We start from the raw sequence: 6,000 nt of genomic DNA on the forward strand, positions 1-6,000 counted from the left end.
AAGGGGATCACATGACCTGAGGATACGGCAACCGTCATAAATATGAACCCGTTGCCAATTATCTGAATTTTGATCACCTGACCAATGGGGATGCTGCAACAGTCATAAGTGTAAAAAATGCTCATAAGTCAATTTTAAAAATCCAGTTGTAACTTTGAATGGTTACTAAATGAATTCTTATAAGTTGAGGGCTACCTTTGTACATATATACGTATTCCATGGACCATATTTAGTGGAGAGATAAGATAATTTGAACCTTAGTTTCCCTATTTTAATTTGATTCTTTTACAACTATATCTCACTGCTTCGTTCTTTAAAACATAGCATGCTTTCTCTACTGATCATAAAGGTTACCAATATTGGCCATTTGAATAGCAATAGCACTTAGACTTATATACCGCTTTACAGTGCTTTACAGCTCTCTCTAAGTGGTTTACAGAGTCATCCTATTGCCCCCAACAATCCGGGTCCTCATTTTACCGACCTCGGAAGGATAAAAGGCTGAGTCAAGCTTAAGCCTGGTGGTATTTGAACTGCCAAATTGCAGGAAGCCGGCAGTCAGCAGAAATAGCCTGCAGTACTGCATTCTAACCACTGCGCCACTGCGCCACTGCCAAATAATGTATTTGTATTCTGGATGGTCATTAAAAGGAAGTAAATTCAGCTGAGTTGGAAGTGCTCACCCATATGCAATGTCTCTTTAGGGTGAGAGTTACACCGTGGATTGGAGATGTTTATTTAGGCTTTCTTCAAATGTCTATGAAGGATGTTTTTCAGAATCACCTTTCCTGATTACACAGTCTAATGTATGTAACAGGATTAGAGGTGAAGATCATTCTCATGTTTGTAAGCAAACATTTTTATTGAACTTGATGTTGTGTTTATGGGAGTCCCGTGCCTAATTGCCTAATTTGTATTTTTTGTATTTTTTTTCTTCCTTTTCTGCCTTCTCAGGATTTCCTGCCTTGTAAAGGGGTGTGTGTAGAGATTTCTTGGACAAGGTATCTCTTCCTAAACTTCTTTTCTTTGCTGAGTAGGGTATGCTTCCTTGAAAAGAGCTAACCACAAGCTAACTCAGTTCTGTGACCTAGTTTGTTAGTGCCCAGGACTAGCGTAGCTTCTATCTGAAATTGACATGATCCTAATTAATTCCTAAGTGGCTCGGAACAGATTAAGGTGGCCAGGGCCGAGGCATTCCTTTCAGTGTGTTTTTCCGATTGTGTGAGTTGCTAAGGGTGTCAAATTTTACAGGACATCAGAATTGAAAAGACTTCCAGAACACACAACAGGAGTGTAAAATTTGATAATCTTTGGTTGTTGTTATAGAACTGTTTATTTCTACAGTTTAGGAAAACACCAACAAAGTCAGTCAAGTAGTAGCAAATAGCACACTAACCAGACATTGTAAGTACCAAAAAAAAAAAAAAGAAATTATGGTTATGGACCTCAGGAAGCGGAGAAGATTATGAAAACAAGACAAAGGTCTGATAGGAAGATACTAAGCAAGCAAATCTCATAACTCTAAACTTTGTAAAATTAAATTCAGGTATAGGATATTCTGGTCAATGTTAACAGGTGGTAGGATGAATGAGCTATGTGCAACTTAGCACTGTTGCACATGTTCAACGTATTTGAACAATATAGGATGGTGGGATGGCAGGAAAGGGTGAGAATGATTGATCATATATCTGTCTCCCTGCAGTTGTTACAGCTGTGATGTGATAAAACTATATATATTTGTCAGAAGGAAATGAAAGGGTCATTTTACATACCAATATGAAACTATTGGACACACTATGGAAGTCTGATAATTTATCCTGGAAGGAAGCCTGGGAAGATTGGTATGTTTCTGCTTAAAATTTCTATTTCTACTTCTGTAAGGTGCAAGCAACCAGTTCTATTCATGAAAGGTTCAAGTCAGTTACTTTATTATGTTCTTCTTATATTACAAGAAGCTTCCTAGTCCTGTGTTCTTCCTTGAGATAGATAAGATCCTATGGAACTTATGGGGGGGTTAGGCTTATGCCTCTTGTGGCTGTGCAAAGATTCAAGGCTAGTTCCCTGTTTGACTTCTTTTTTCAGCCTACCTGGCTGGTAATTTCCCAACAACTTCCTACTTTCTCCACCTTAGATTTACTCCACCTAAAAATAGGAATTAATTAACATTAAAAATTTGTTTACTTTCAAGAAAACATCTTTGAGATTATAGCCTTGAATTCAGACCCAATGAAATGATGATGGCAAACTATTATTTGGGTTGTATTTTGTATCATGTAAATTATTTAATAAAGCACAAGGGAAACTCTACATTTCAAATGACTTTGAAAATGGAAATGGCTCCTTATATAGACTAGGCTACAGCAGGCAACCAGACTTGGATGAGTAGTTTGGAACTTCATTGTAGAAGGAAAGGTAAATATATTTGAAGAACATTTCTGGGCAATTTTCTTAAAGCTGGAGATGAAGTCTTCTCTTGTTGTTGCTAAAAGCAGACCAGCTGATTGGGCTGATCTTTACTGAGAAATTATCTGTACATCTTGAGAAAGAGTTAATAGGATGACATGTTTAGTTTTAGCTCTGACCAATGGTTTTCTGTAGTTATGTGTAAATGCTATATGGCTACTATTAAGACTGCAGTTCTGATCCATCTTCCATGTAACTTTAGAGAAACTCATACTATGTATATTTTAATAGTACCATGGATTTCAGAGGGATGCAATTATGCTTAAATATTTCTGGATTGTTAGCCAAGTTTTTTCTAGAACAGTCTTAAATTACATAAATGCTACATTTCACTGAAAGAATTTGCATATTGAAATATTATTTTAGATTTGCTTATTGAAGTCAAAAGTTTTAGTTTCTTTGAAGATTTGGGGGTGAGAGTTGATTCAATTTTCTCTGCATTGATAGATTTTCTTTTTGAAAACTGATGTACTGGAAAAATAACTCAACAAGCTTTATTCAGGGTTTATACATAGATTCATACTACACTATATCCAAGAATAGTGCTTCTGATATCCTTTACGTTTTACAAAATTCTCCTGTTAGACACATGCAAACACACTTTTTTTTGTATGTCACACAATCAGCTGAATTTTCTAAAAAATGAATAATATATCAAACGTAGGATTATGTTCCCACTCAATAACAAAGAGATAATTTATGTCATTTTTATAACAGACTTGTTCAATGTAAAGTGTAAATGTTTATGTTGCCTATTGAGAGATTAAAGTGAAAGAAAGTTCATTTTCCTTTCTCCATCAGTGTAAATGATGGCCACACCAGTATAAATAACTTAACAAATTTTAGACAGTACATTAGCATATGAATATATTATTATTTCTTGTATTTTAAACCCCTGTAGACTGAAAGGAGGGAGCAAACCAATTCTCTGGACTAGTATGCTCTCCTTTGGGAGAGATTTGACTATTTGAAGTCTTCTGCTACCTGCAAATGGCAGGATAAAAATGATGGCAAAAGAAATGTGAATGTGTTTCCATCCACATCTGGGTGTTGTCCCAAAAGTGCTTTTTCAAAAGGCAAATGGACTTTGTTTTTCTTTGAAGATGTTTTGCTTCTCATCCAAGAAGCTTCTTCATTTCTGACTGAATGATGGACAGGAATGGTGGATCCTCCACCATTAAGTCAGAACTGAAGTAACTTCTTGGATGAGAAGTGACATGTCTTCACAAGTTCAGTTGCCTTTTGAAAAAGCACCTTTGGGACAACCATGACCTGGATGACTAAGAATCTCCATGGACATCTAGACATTGTTTTCCTTTTCTTTTTGTATTTAATTTTTTTTTTACACAAAAGTAGGAAGGAGGAATCTGATGTTGGAATTCCTCCTGCAAAGTAAGAGACTTTTGTTCAACTCCAGAATGCAGAACCTGACATATTTATTTATTTATTTGATTTGTCAATCGCTTACAAGATAATAGATATAAATATAAACATTAGTAAGAATACAGGAAATAGGTACGAATAAATGGGGACAATAGGACAGGGACGGTAGGCATGATGGTGCACTTATGCACGCCCCTTACAGACTCTTAGGAATTAGGAATGAGGTCAATAGTGGATAGTTTGAGGTTAAAGGAGTGGGGGTTAGAGCAGGATCCCCAACCTTTTCGACGCCGCGCCCGGTTCCGCGCCAGCTGGCGCCGCGGCCGGTTCCGGCGCCAGCTGGGCGCCGCCATCTTTTTTTAAAAATCACTTCGGTGACATCATCGAAGTGATTTTGTCAAAAGAAGGCGGCGTTAGCGTTGGTGAGCTTTTTCGGGTAGAAATGGCTTTCTACCCGAAAAGCTCACCAAGCGCTACGCCGCCATCTTTTTGATTTAAAATTGCTTTTTTACCAAAAAGATGGCGGCGCCCAGCAACCAGCGGCCCGGTAAGGCTTGTTCCATGTCGGCCCGGGGTCCGCGGACCGGCGGTTGGGGACCCTGGGTTAGAGGATGTAACAACAGAGTCAGGTAGTGCATTCCAGACATTGACCACTCTGTTGCTGAAGTCGTACTTTCTGCAATCAAGTTTGGAGCGGTTAACATTGAGTTTGTATCTGTTGTGTGCTCTTGTATTGTTGCGGTTGAAGCTGAAGTAGTCATTGACTGGTAGGACATTGTAGCAGATCATTTTGTGTACTACGCTTAAGTCCAACCAAAGGCGGCATAGTTCAAGATTGTCCAAGCCCAAAATTTCAAGTCTGGTAATATAGGGTATTCTGTTGCGAGCAGAGGAGTGTAGTACTCTTCTCGTGAAATACTTCTGGACTCCCTCAATTGTATTAATGTCCGATATACAGTGCGGATTCCAGACAGATGAGCTGTATTCGAGTATTGGTCTAGCAAAGGTTTTGTATGCCCTAGTTAGCAATTCAATATTTCCAGAGGAGAAGCTTCATGAGATTAGATTTACAACTCTTAATGTTGTAAATTTTCAGCAATGCTGTTACAGTGAGCTCTGGTGCTTAGATCATTAGATACGAGTACTCGTAGGTCCTTGACAGAGTGCAGGTCATCAATGAGGTCATATCCACCTAGTTTATAAAAGTAAACTTTCTGCTCCTAGGACTTCCCTATGCCATAGGATTGCCATCAAAATGAGAATTTACTCAATAATAATACAAATCAACTATATACTTATTAGACTTGAAGCTGAATCTCTCTGATTCTACACTCAGTTCTTAACCATTACACATATAAAATAAATCCATGTATTACTTGCTATGTGATGTTCATTTATATATGTGGACAAAATCTATCACAGGTGGGTAGGTCCTTGATTTACGATCTCAATTGAGCCCAAAATTTCTCTTGTTCAGAGAGAGACAGTTGTTAAGTGAATTTTGCCCTATTTTATGACCTTTTTTGCCACAGGTAAGTGACCCACTGCAGCTGTTAACTTAATAACATGGCTGTTAAGTGAATCTGGCTTCCCCATTGACTTTGCTCATTAGAAGTTCGCAAAAGGGGATCCCATGACCCTGCAACCGACATAAATACAAGCCAGTTGCCAAGCACTTGAATTTTGATCATGTGATCAGGGGGAGGCTGCAACAGTCATAAACGTGAAAAACGGTCATATAAGTCACTTTTTTCAGTGATGTTGTAACTTTGAATGGTTGCTAAATGAACTGCTGTAAGTTGAGGACTACCTGTATTAAGCAATTGAGTTAGTGTTCTGACCCAAAGCTTGTTCCAAGGAAACAAACACGAAACAGAGGTAACAGAAAAACCTTTTAATGATTCTTTACGAATTCTGTTCCTTCATGGTTAAAAGGTTGTTTCAAATTAATTATCTCTGATAAGAATGAGCCTTGCCTAGGTGGTGCAAGGCTGCCAAGAACACTAGATAAAGTTACTAAGAAATAATTCAAACACAAAGAGTCTCCAAACACCCACCAAGATATTCCGAATGTACACAAGGCTTGAGTGCAAAAACTTCTTTGCTTCCTGCAAAGAACTCCAGTTTCTCAGCTGTCTTTTATCTCTTGAAGGA

Source organism: Notechis scutatus, chromosome 3 (genome assembly GCF_049901735.1).
Source record: "Notechis scutatus isolate UNSWTSFEM ecotype Mainland chromosome 3, rNotScu1.2, whole genome shotgun sequence".
Taxonomy (NCBI): Eukaryota; Metazoa; Chordata; class Lepidosauria; order Squamata; family Elapidae; genus Notechis; species Notechis scutatus.